General features: G+C 37.2%; 1 long non-coding RNA gene across 1 annotated transcript in view; it reads right to left on the reverse strand.

The window, feature by feature from the left end:
- Positions 1–6,945, reverse strand: part of LOC101046435 (uncharacterized) — a 32,587-nt gene extending 25,642 nt beyond the window's left edge. Inside the window, exon 1 of the long non-coding RNA XR_166555.3 lies at positions 6,882–6,945. This is a non-coding gene — a long non-coding RNA (uncharacterized LOC101046435). The remainder of the gene's footprint in view (positions 1–6,881) is intronic.
- Positions 6,946–11,522: the final 4,577 nt, after the last annotated feature.

Below are 11,522 nucleotides of genomic sequence, written 5' to 3' on the forward strand. Positions count from 1 at the left end.
GAGATCGAGACCATCCTGGCTAACATGGTGAAACCCCACGTCTGCTGAAAATGCAAAAAATTAGCCAGGTGTCGTGGCATCCACCTGTAGTCCCAGCTACTCAGGAGGCTGAGGCAGGAGAATCGCTTGAACTCTGGAGGCAAAGGTTTCAGTGAGCTGAGATCACACCACTACACTCCAGCCTGGGCAAAGAGAGACTCTGTCTCAAAAAAAAAAAAAAAAAAAAAAAAAAAAAAAAAAAAAAAGACTTGTGTATGTTTCTACATCTCAGTAAAGATTTTGTTTAAATGATAATTGACTCCTTCCTTCCCACAGCTGGGAATTGCTGGAATTATGAATATACTAGTGTTTCTAGTCTTTTGCTGTTTCTCTAAGCCACCATACCCTATGCATTATCCACATTTTTTTAATAAGGGAATTCCTCTTAGGAAAGCATGCATCTCAGCCACAACAAAATATTTCAAAATAAAATTTAAACATACAAAAAAAACATTTTAACAAAGAATTGTTTTCATCATATACGCAAATTCAGGGCAGATGTGTTCACAGAAATAACCCAAATCCAGCCACCACTTGACAAAAAGTAAAACCGAATAAGCATTTCCAAAATACTGTAATGATTTCCCCCAGGCTCCTAGTCAAGACTGGCAACAGAATTGCAGAAACCCTATGAGAAAGGTCTCTCTGAATACATGTGTAGAATTCTCAGATAGTGCTAGGTGTTGAGAAATCTGACTCAACTGAGAATACTCAGCTTTGAAGTCAAGGAGCAACCTTTAAGGGGAAAAGTTAAGTCCACTTTGGAATGACCCATTATATCCTTACTTATTTACATGCATTATCTCAAACACCTTTATGATCAATAGCATTATAAAATTTGACTTCACGACATTAAGCAACTTCTCCCCCAACATTATAGACTGCTTTGTTGGGAACCCTGATTGGAGGCGTCACTGTCTAACCTTCAGATTCTGTGACACTGTACTTCCAATCTGACTGTTGGCTTTCTTAGTGTTGCTTCTAGACTGAAATATTTGGAAAGGGGCTTATAGATTGCTCAGATTAGTCATGGTAGATATTCTTCCATAAAGGACATGGCATCTTCTTGTTTTATTCTCTCAATGAAAAATTTATTATCTACTCTGTAACAAATCAAATAGAACTAAAACTAACGCTTTATATAATTCACATGACTGTTGTATTATTTATCATGCAGTTCCAATGTGTTCCCCTTTTTGAGAACTTTGATGATGAAAAAATGGGCATATTGCCCAACTTCAATGCCATGTACTGCTCTTAGGTACCTATTCACGGTTAATTGTGGTAACCATTACAGTAGTTCACCTCTAATTTCAACCTACAGCTTGTTCCTATTTCTTAACTAGCTCTCCTCCTGACCTTGAAACTTAGTAGAACTAAGTTGTGGAAATCAGTTTGAGGCTACCAATACCCCACTCATCAGCCATCATGGGCATGTTTTTTTATGCAGAGCTTCCCAAGGTGATCTATAGGTATTAGAATTTGGGGAAAATATACTGTATTGAAAGCCCATGAGAGCAATGTCTGAATAAATTTAAAAAGTGCTAACCTTACCAGGTTTTTCTTGGCTCTCCATCAGCCTTTCTCAAGTAAGTTGTGGACCACAAGTTACCCGAACAGACCTGAGGTGATCTAAACAGTTTCATAAGCTGTTTGCAACTGGGGATGCTTCTTCAAGGAACCAGTCAGAGCAGGGCATCACAGTTCCAAAGCTGCAACAGGCTAGACATGACGGGCACTCAAGACGTGTTTGTTTCCTTTATCTTTCCAAATAATCATGAAACTCTTTAGAAATATAATTACATTAACTAAAGCCCTAGTTTATGTAGTAGAATAGCTATAGATAACTTGGACACATTTTATATCAATAAAACTTATTTTCTAATAAATAACATAAGTACCAATTGAGGGCTCAGGTTATTAAAGAGGAAAGGTAAGGAATGGGCCTTATAGAAACTTCTGCTTTCTCAGAAATAATGAGGACAATCGTTGACTTTTTCTCCACCTCAGATATGGTTTGGCTGTGTCCCCACCCAAATTCCATCTTGTGGTTCCTGTAATCCCCATGTGTCATGAGAGGGACCCGGTGAGAGGTAATTCAACCATGGGGGTGGTTTCCTTCATGTTGTTGTCATAATACGGAATGGGTTCTCATGAGATCTGATGGTTTTATAAGGGGCCTTTTCCCCCTTTGCTCAGCACTTCTCTGTCCTGCTGCCATGTGAGGAAAGGCATGTTTGTTTCCCCTTCTGCAAGAACTGTGTTTCCTGAGGCTTCCTTAGTCCTGCAGACCTGCAAGTCAATTAATTTTCTTTATAAGTTACCCAGCCTTGGGTATTTCTTCATAGCAGCATGGGAACAGACTAATAAAACCTCTCACTCATGCCGCTGCTGAGGAAAGATTTGTCTAATTAATGGATCAGGAGAACAAGTTGGTCAGCCTCTGTGACTCACTACCTACAACATGGATCATGCTATTTTCTCTATTCCTGCTGCACTGTGACAAGGTCAGTAGTGTAGAGATTTCCTGCCCTGTGACGGAGGGCAAAGTTCATTTAGGAGGAAGCATTGAGAGCCCATTTTGCTCTCTAGCCTGAGTCATATGTCCCAATGTACATTTGCCAGCAATAAGGCTTATATTTTAAAAAGATTATTTGTGTACATGTATATGGCACACATATTTCAGGCATCCAATATGTTCAGAATGCCAGAATTCTAAAGAATACCAGAAAGAAAAATGCCCCTGCCACTAGGCTTAAGAGCTAACACTAGCAATACCATTGATATTCTTTGTATATACTTTTCTGTTCCCATTCTTCTCTCACACACTTCCTATCCCAAAGATAACCACCACTAAACTTTATGTGTATCATTTTACTGAATGTTGTCATACTAATATGAAAGAATTCCTTAACAATATCAAGGTTTTTTTTTCATATTATAGACTTTATATGTGAAGAGTACCATATTAAGATTCTTATAAAATGTTTCTTTGTTGTGCTCAATATTATGTTGTCAGGATTTACTCATATTGTTGGGTGTATTGCTAGTTCATTCACCTTATAGTACTCCCACAGATTAATATGCTACATATATATGATAAATATTTAAATGGCTTCCCATTTCTCACTATTATAGATAATACAGCTATTAATATTTCGTGACGTATTTCCATGTCCACATATATGACAGCTTCTCTAGGGTGTGTGTCTCAGAAGAGGATTACTATATCATAGGTAAGTGCATTTTTATTGTTAGTGTATATTGCTAAAGCTTATTTGGATCCCCAGTTCTTCATAGTTTTCTCATTTATTGCCAATCCCATTGAAAGGAAGAGAAAAATCAGTACTTCCATTTTCCTCTACCTAAGGTTAGGTTTCTTTCTTCTTTTTCTATCTCATAAATGCTTAATCATTTTCTAAGGCTCATCCAACGTCCTCTCTTCAGTGAAAACTCCTCTGAACCCCACAGAGGTAAAGTGATCACTCCTTCCTTTGAGCTTTCACAGATGGCTCTTCTGCATAGGACTTGTAGATTACTGAATCCTATAGAAATTGCTTTGCCTATGTATCTATGTGCAAGTTTTCACAAAGCCATAATGTGCACAAGAGAAACCAAAGAGAAGACTCCAAAAGAGTACACTATAATGACATTCTATCCTTTAATCAGTTCTTAATCACCCACCAATTAGAAAGGTTACCCAACAGTATCATGCTTGGTATTGCTTTTGATCCATATTAACCTGTCTCTTCTAGGACACTTAGGCTCTTTATAGAAGATGAGGTAAAAAATTTTATTAACTACATCTACTCCTACAAACACACAGGTGATGCATAGTCCTACCCACAATCCCCTTGCTGTCTACTTGACCATATGAGGAACACATGTGAAACTATTATAATGAGAAAAATCCATGTGTAGAATTATAAAATTCTGGAGCTTTTACAGCTATTAATAAAAGGGGCTCACAGATGATAGAAACAAAATTTCAATTTGGTAAATAAGAAACTATCTTTGGAAGTGATGCTTCACCTCATGTTACAAAGCCAAATAGCAAAGTCAGAGTTCATGAGAACTCATTTTCTTTAATTCAGCATATATTTATAGATCACTCAACCATACCACATTTCTACATATGTGTTAATTAAGACAAATCCGAGGCATTCAATTTCATTAAAACTAATTTCTTATAGATCTTTGTGAGCATTGCTCTATTACGTATATGATATACTGTTGCCAAAGACATTATAATTGCTAGAGTTTTCAAAAAAAAAAACTTACGTTTCATTTGGTGATGGTAAAATAGAAAAATTGGGACATTGGGCTGTATAACAGATATAAACTTGGAAGTTTTTATTAAAGCAGCAAGAGGAAATAGGTAAAAAGTTCCAAGGTGGGGTGTGCCACCTGCAGAAGTTTCATAGTAAGTCTGAGAGTCATATGGACCTAAAACCCACAAAGATGTTAAAAGGGTAATGAAAGAATAGAGATTAGAAAGAATGTTTTTCTGGAAAATATTTATTTTTAAAATGCTGTGCTCTGATGCCATCCCTTTCTCCCCTACTCCCACCTTATTTTACCTTAAGCTTAAAGAGAGTTTCTCTGGCTGAAGAGAATGTTCTATACATTCTGGGGAGAATCTGGGGAAATGCTGTGGCCTGATGAGTAGCATATGCCTGGAGAATATTTAGCGTATTCAGGTATAGCACAAGGTGAAATGGCCTGCCATCACAGAGTGGGAGTAGGGGTCAGAAAAATCACTGCACCTCCCTCGGTATGAATTGCAGTCTCAGATACAGAATCTCATTGGAAAGATCAGTCATTTAAATATAGATTCTGCCAAAGGGGGCTTTTGCCAGAGGGCAAAAACATCCATTGAGCATATATTAAGTAGACCGCTGGAAATATGAGTTTAATGTGGATCAGGATTACACTTACCAAGAGTTATGACCCTTCCTATGCCCATGACATCCTGCTAAAAGAAATTCTGTAGGGAATCTCCAAAGATCCCACAGAAATATTCATTAGATAAAATGTTAACTGAACTCATTGGACAGGCTCAGGTAAGAAGCATTTTCACAACTGGTCAAATCAGAATTCTCACCTCTATCCAAATTCTCTTCCTGCATTCAATGCAGGGCAGGCTGTCAATTCAAGCTTGAGGAAACAGGTGAATATGCAGTAAAGAAGGGAAGGAAGGTGAGTGAAAAGAGGGGGCTAATCCTACCCCATCCTCCCAAACATAGACTGGCCTACTTAGGTTGCCCAACTTAATGAATGGGTTAGGGGAAGATGTCTCATCTTTTAATGAAGACTATAATATTAATTTCTAGATTATCACATTGAATTTGACATTTACTAGACATTTCTGACTCATCTGATTTTTATATACGGTGTGATTGGATAATTTTCTATCATCTATGATCTATTATCTAAGAATGCCCCAAAATTGATGCAATCTGCCAACATTTTCAACTAGTGGCCTGGATAACCGAGTAACTAAATAATAAAGTTAAAATTGAAGATCAAAATGAAGCTGTGTTTTGATGCCACTTTATGATTTATGGTTGTTCAACACACCAGTTGCAAATTTTACTAGTGACAGGTACTTTAAATTATCTCATTTAATTTTTAAGATCGTCCTGAAGTTGGATATTAATATAATCGCCTTTAAGAAATGATTCAAAGAAGCTGAGTAATTAACCTAATTAAATGCATTATTCCATGAGTAAGTAGAACTCTTCTCACAAAAAACTAGAGCATCTGTATAACTCTAAAAGCCATTTGTCTTCTGCTGAGTTCTGGTGTCAGATAATAATACAGCAGAATGAAATTAATAGTATCACAACATTTTATAGGTGCAACCTGAACAGTATATCTCATCTGAATATCAAATCTGAAAGACAAAACATATCCTCTCCAAAAGAAAAGTCTTAGACACATAATCTTAACTAAAATCACTTGAAAAGGCATCAGAAAGAAATTGCATTTGTAATGGCAAAATGTCTTAAAATTTTCTTCTCCATTTTTTTAACTTATTATACAGTCAGCTGCCTTCAATCTCTCATCTCTGCTCTCAATATAGCCAAAACTCTCTTCCCAAACTCAGGGAATCTACTGACTTTTCTCTCTAAAATCTTTGACTAGCCTATTGGGTCTGTGATTTCCACCAAGGACAAGTTCACTCTTCATAATGACAGTAAAGCAAACATTTTGCCCTTATCCTCATCATCACAATCAAAATGCCGAGAAGGGTAAAAGGTGACCGTAAAGAAAGAAAGGCCATTAATATTATATGTTAGTACATTCTATCACTGCCACATATGGGTTCAGAGAATGGGAGCTTGTATTTGCACTTCAGTAATTGAACAACTTCAAGCAAGAATAGCAATTACATATCAAGCCTTACAGTAGAGGATGAGCTTGGATGTGCATAATATTAGCATATCAACATTTTGCCTGCTCTCCTATTCCAAATGCTAAAAAGTTGAAAGGAGAGTGAAGCAAAGCCAAATCTAAGTATTCTCAATTGCAAGATATTTTCTCCTACCTTTCAAAGGTAGTTCCTGAGGAGAGCAGCCATCCCCAAGTGTAAGCTCTACGAGACCTATAATCAGTTTCCCTCTAATTGAGCATTTTCTTTCCTTAGCTTTTGGAAGAAGCATGAAAATGATTTACTGATTTAGGAACTGGGTGGAGTAGACCACTAAAAGACAAATCAAAAACATCTGGAATGAACTAGTTGCGAGAGAAAAGAGAGAGAAAAAGAAAAAAAACTAAGGCTTTCAAATGAAACAAAGTACAGATGATTCGGCCAAATTTAAGCCAAGCCAAACACTCACATTGAACATTGCACTTGGGTCTGTTTCAAGAGCGGGAGCCGGCAAGAGGGAGCCTTAGCCAACACTACATCAGAGGCACATTGTGGATGGAGGAAATGAGTTTAGTCAAGCCAGCTGTGACTTCAAAGGGGCTGCTCTCCCAGGGAACAGCGAGAAAGGGTTCCCCCTTCAGTGAAGACTGCAAAGTTCAGCCAACACCAACCCAAAGGGAATGGACTCCGGGAAGGGGCAAATTACATTCAATGTACAAGAAAGAGTATTTTCCTTCATGAAGTGGCTGTGACAGTCTGAAGACGAAGGAAAATGACAAAAAAGAAAGATGGGAATATTCTGATGCTCCTTTGAGGACTGTCGTCCTGTGTGCATAATTATAAAACGGGGTATTTGTATACACATTTGTACTCGCATAAGGTTGCTTTTAATCTTAACACCTCCTTGCAAGAATCATGTTTCCAAACATGTGGGAGGAGAGAACACAGGATTCTTCCCTGCTGATTGCCATAGTTTCTTTCCCCCTTTGTGCTTCTAGAAAAGCACACATTTCTTTCGAATTATTTACTTCATACAAATGTTCTGAGGAACAAAGGGGTAGACCCTGCAAATATAAAGACAAAGAGGATAGTCTCTGTTCCAGTTCGAAAGAAGAAGCTAGACACATAAACAGAAGATTATGATATTGAAAGATAAGTCCTGGAGCAGTAATTCCAAAGTGAGATCACCTCACCAGCAGCAGCAACATCACCGGGAACTTGTTAGAAATGCAAATTGGCAGACCCCAGCCTAAATCTATTGAATGAGAAAGTTGAGGTTGATTTAACAAGCCCTCCAGGTGATTCAATGCTTGCTAAAACGAGAACAACCTTGATAGTGGAGAGCAAAAGGACTTTGGAGCAGAGATCTCACACATCTGAGCTAACCTTGAGATCCTCTGCTATCTACAAATCACTTCTCAATCTCTTCCAGATTAGGTTCTAAACAGGTGGCTCTGGCAAGTCATGGATGATACACACCTGTATGTCTTTGCTCTTTAAGGAAGTTATAAGATCTTTAAAGACAGAGGCACATTCTTCTTTTATGTTTCCTTTGTTTTCTCCTCCTGCTTTTAGGGCAAATACGTGGAAAATACAGACATTGGAACTTACTTTAAGTAACTGATTCAGAAATCAGACTGGCCGAAGTGTTATACATTCACTGGAAGAAATTGGTGAATATATGGAGAACATAAATGGTATGTATCCCGGAACTTAAAGATAGAAATTAATAATAAAAAATGTTATCTCTCCCAAGCACTCATTTGATGGTTGAATCCTTACCAAGGATTTGATCTTCTTATGCTTGAGTACTTCCAAAGATGAGAATCTCGCTGTCTCAGGATGCAGTTTGCTTTCTTTTAGATAGCTCTGTTAGAGCTGCCTTCTTCCAGGGCTGAACGCTACCATAATTTAAATTCCATTTATTAGTTTTAGTCCTGCCCCTTGGGAACTCATAGCAAAGATACTTACATATTAATGTGACATTTTTCAGGTACTTGAAGTTAGTAATTATGTAGCATATGACATAGATTAAACTCATAGACTCTGGAAACAAACTACTTGCCTTCAAATTCTTATTCTGCCACTTACTTACTATGTGACCTCCAGAGAGTTATTTACTATCTCTGTAACTTTATTTCTTTATCTGTATAAAAAAAAAGATATAATAATAGCAGTACATCAAAGGGCTTTTATAAGGAGTCCATGAATTAATATATGTAAATGTGCCTGGAACATGGTAAGTGCTCTAAAACATTTAACTATTCTTAACCATCATCATTATTATATAGATCTTGTCAGATATCGGACCTAGGCCATCTTTCTAACTCTTTACACATTCACTAGGTGAGCTCATTCACTCTCATGGCTTCAGTCACCATCTATATGATTGTGAAAAATCTATTTTCCTCCTGAGCCAAGAGCTAAGTGTAAGTGACCAATTAGGACTGCGTGAATTGTTCTGGCCGCTATAATTCGGGTGGAAATGGTGCATACCCCTTCTAATTCTGTCTCCTTAAAATACCGTGAGGTATCTTGCACTTATTCTCGTAGTTCATCAAGTAACTGAATGCAGAGAAACGAGTGGAGGACTCCAAGAAAATCCCAAAGAGTGGTTGAGCCACGAGTTGGAAGAAGTCTAGATCCCCGAGTCAACATTTAGAAAGAAGCTGCTGAGGACAGCCACCAGAGAGGGACATGTGAGCAAGAAATGCACATTTATTCTGTTAAATCATTGAGATTTTATAGCCCATCATGACTAATCCAGTGAGACCCTAATGTATATCATTTGCTTATTCTTCGCTTCTGAGATCCAGAACTATATATTTCATTTTCTAATCAGCATTTCTACATAAATCCTCAAATAGGGTAATAAGTAAACTCAGGGCTTCTGAGATTAGACTGTGCTGAAATCCTAGTCCTTCCAGGTACAGCTATATGACCATAAGGAGAGTTACATAAACCATCCATAGCTGTGTCTACTTCAAAGTCATAAGAAAATTAAATAACGTATATATATAAAACACTTAGTCACTGGCACATAGTAAATGCTCAATAAACATCAGATAATACAGTTATCATGACCATCCCACTCCAAATTTGCTCTTTCCCCAGGTTTTTCATGTTGATAAATGGTATCACCATCCAACTGTTGTTAAAATTAGAAATTTGCAACTTTATCTTGGATCTTGTTTTTTAATCCTCCCCCAAGGATAAATTCAATCAATAATGGATTGATTACTTTCCATAAGTATTTTCAAATCCATTTGCTTAACTCTCTCCTCTTCTGCCCTACACTTTTCATCCTGGTTAAAGCCACCAGCATAGATAGCTTTATTATATTTGCATCCTTACTAGTCTTTTGAAATCCATCCTTGTACCCTTCAAGCCGATGCTTCTTTCAAATGTAAGCATTCTTTTAAAAATTCAAATCAGCTCTTGCTGCTCAAAATTTTAAATGCACCAACACCTTCTATTGCTTTTTGATAGCAGCACATTCCCGGCCCATTACTTCAGCATCCCCTCAAACCCACCACAGGGCTTTACTTCTACAGTTCAGCCACATTGGACTTCTGTTGGTGTCATAAAAGTGCCATAGATTGTCCCATCTTTGAGGTTTTCATGTGTTGGTTACTTTTGCTTAGAATGAACTTTCTCCCCACCCCAGTTTACCTAATTAATTCCTGATCATCGTTTACATTTCTGCTTAAATGCTAACTCTCCAGAAAGCCCTCTTAGCAATCTCTGCCCACACTTACTAAAGATACGCCTACATAGCACCCACCTTATTTCTTCATTGAACTCTTCACACTTGCCATCATTTGTATAATTATGTCTTCCCAGAAAAACAGAAGGCTTTATGAGGGCAGAGATCTCATACATATGGTTCCCTGCCTGGTATATTGACAGTATATTGGCTTATATTAAGAGGGAGTTTATTAAATACAGTAAATGTTTTAAGTGTGACTATGAGTCTGTTAAATAATTGTGTGTGTATGTATCCAATATAAATTTTTATTTGGTTATGTCTAGAAAAATTTCCTATAACCAATTCATGTACCCAATTAAATTACTTACAAATTTAGATAACTCAGCATTTGCCCTCTTTGAGTTTAAAACTAGTTGATTTGACAGACATATAAAATAAAAACTATATTACAGCATCATCCATGCTGTCATAATAGAATTATCTCAAACACTCTATTGATTTACTATTTGTTTCTGGAAACAGAATTATGGATGCTCTGATATTCTAAACATCCAAAATCCCTCCTTTCCATAATTTATAGCGTATTGCGATGCCAATTAGGATCAAGAAATGCAAGAGAGGTGATTATAAGCAAACTGGAGTTCAGAATTAAACTGAAGTTTGTGTTTATATGTTGGTCCAAAATTTGGCAAAGCGCATGATTGGGGAAGGAAGAGTAGGTGAAGGTCAGGTGGAAAGTGTCCTAGAGAAAGTATTTTCTACAGAAGAAAACACCATAGAGCAAACTGAGTGCGTGGAAAATGAGCCTCGGTGAGATTTTAGGGTCTAGCCCCACACCTGCTCAATCTGCTCTTTGTGCAAAGTATAGAATTTCTCTCAGTAACATTTATTTTCTCATCTGTGAAATTAAAATGATGAGCCCTAAGTAATTAGATTGTCCTTGATAATAATTGCTGTCCCAAAACCCACTGGGAAGTTGAGAACTTTTCCTAGGGTAACATTTCAATAATTGATAAAAGCTAGGTTTCTGACTCAGTCTGAATCATATTTCATTAATTCTCAAGGGTTTGTCTTCTCTCCTTAAAAAGACATTAAAAACAAGTGAACATTTCCAAGCAAACAAGCTAAGGCTAAGTTCTACTTAGTTCCCATAATCATCTTGAGTTATAGATGATGTGTGTCAAATTTAAACTCAGGAGATATTCGCTGTCTTAGAGAGGTTTGTGATCACATTTTCCAGAGAAGTTGAAGAAAAGCCAAAATAGTGGCCCAAATTTGACAACACTGGCTCTTTCTTCTGCCTTCAGTCAAAGAGAAATAAATTAACAAACAAACAAACAAAAACCCTGATGTGAGCCTCTGGTTAAAGCAATAGCTTTGCATCAGTCCCTGAAGTGTGTG

Source organism: Saimiri boliviensis, chromosome 15 (genome assembly GCF_048565385.1).
Source record: "Saimiri boliviensis isolate mSaiBol1 chromosome 15, mSaiBol1.pri, whole genome shotgun sequence".
In the NCBI taxonomy this organism is placed as follows: domain Eukaryota; kingdom Metazoa; phylum Chordata; class Mammalia; order Primates; family Cebidae; genus Saimiri; species Saimiri boliviensis.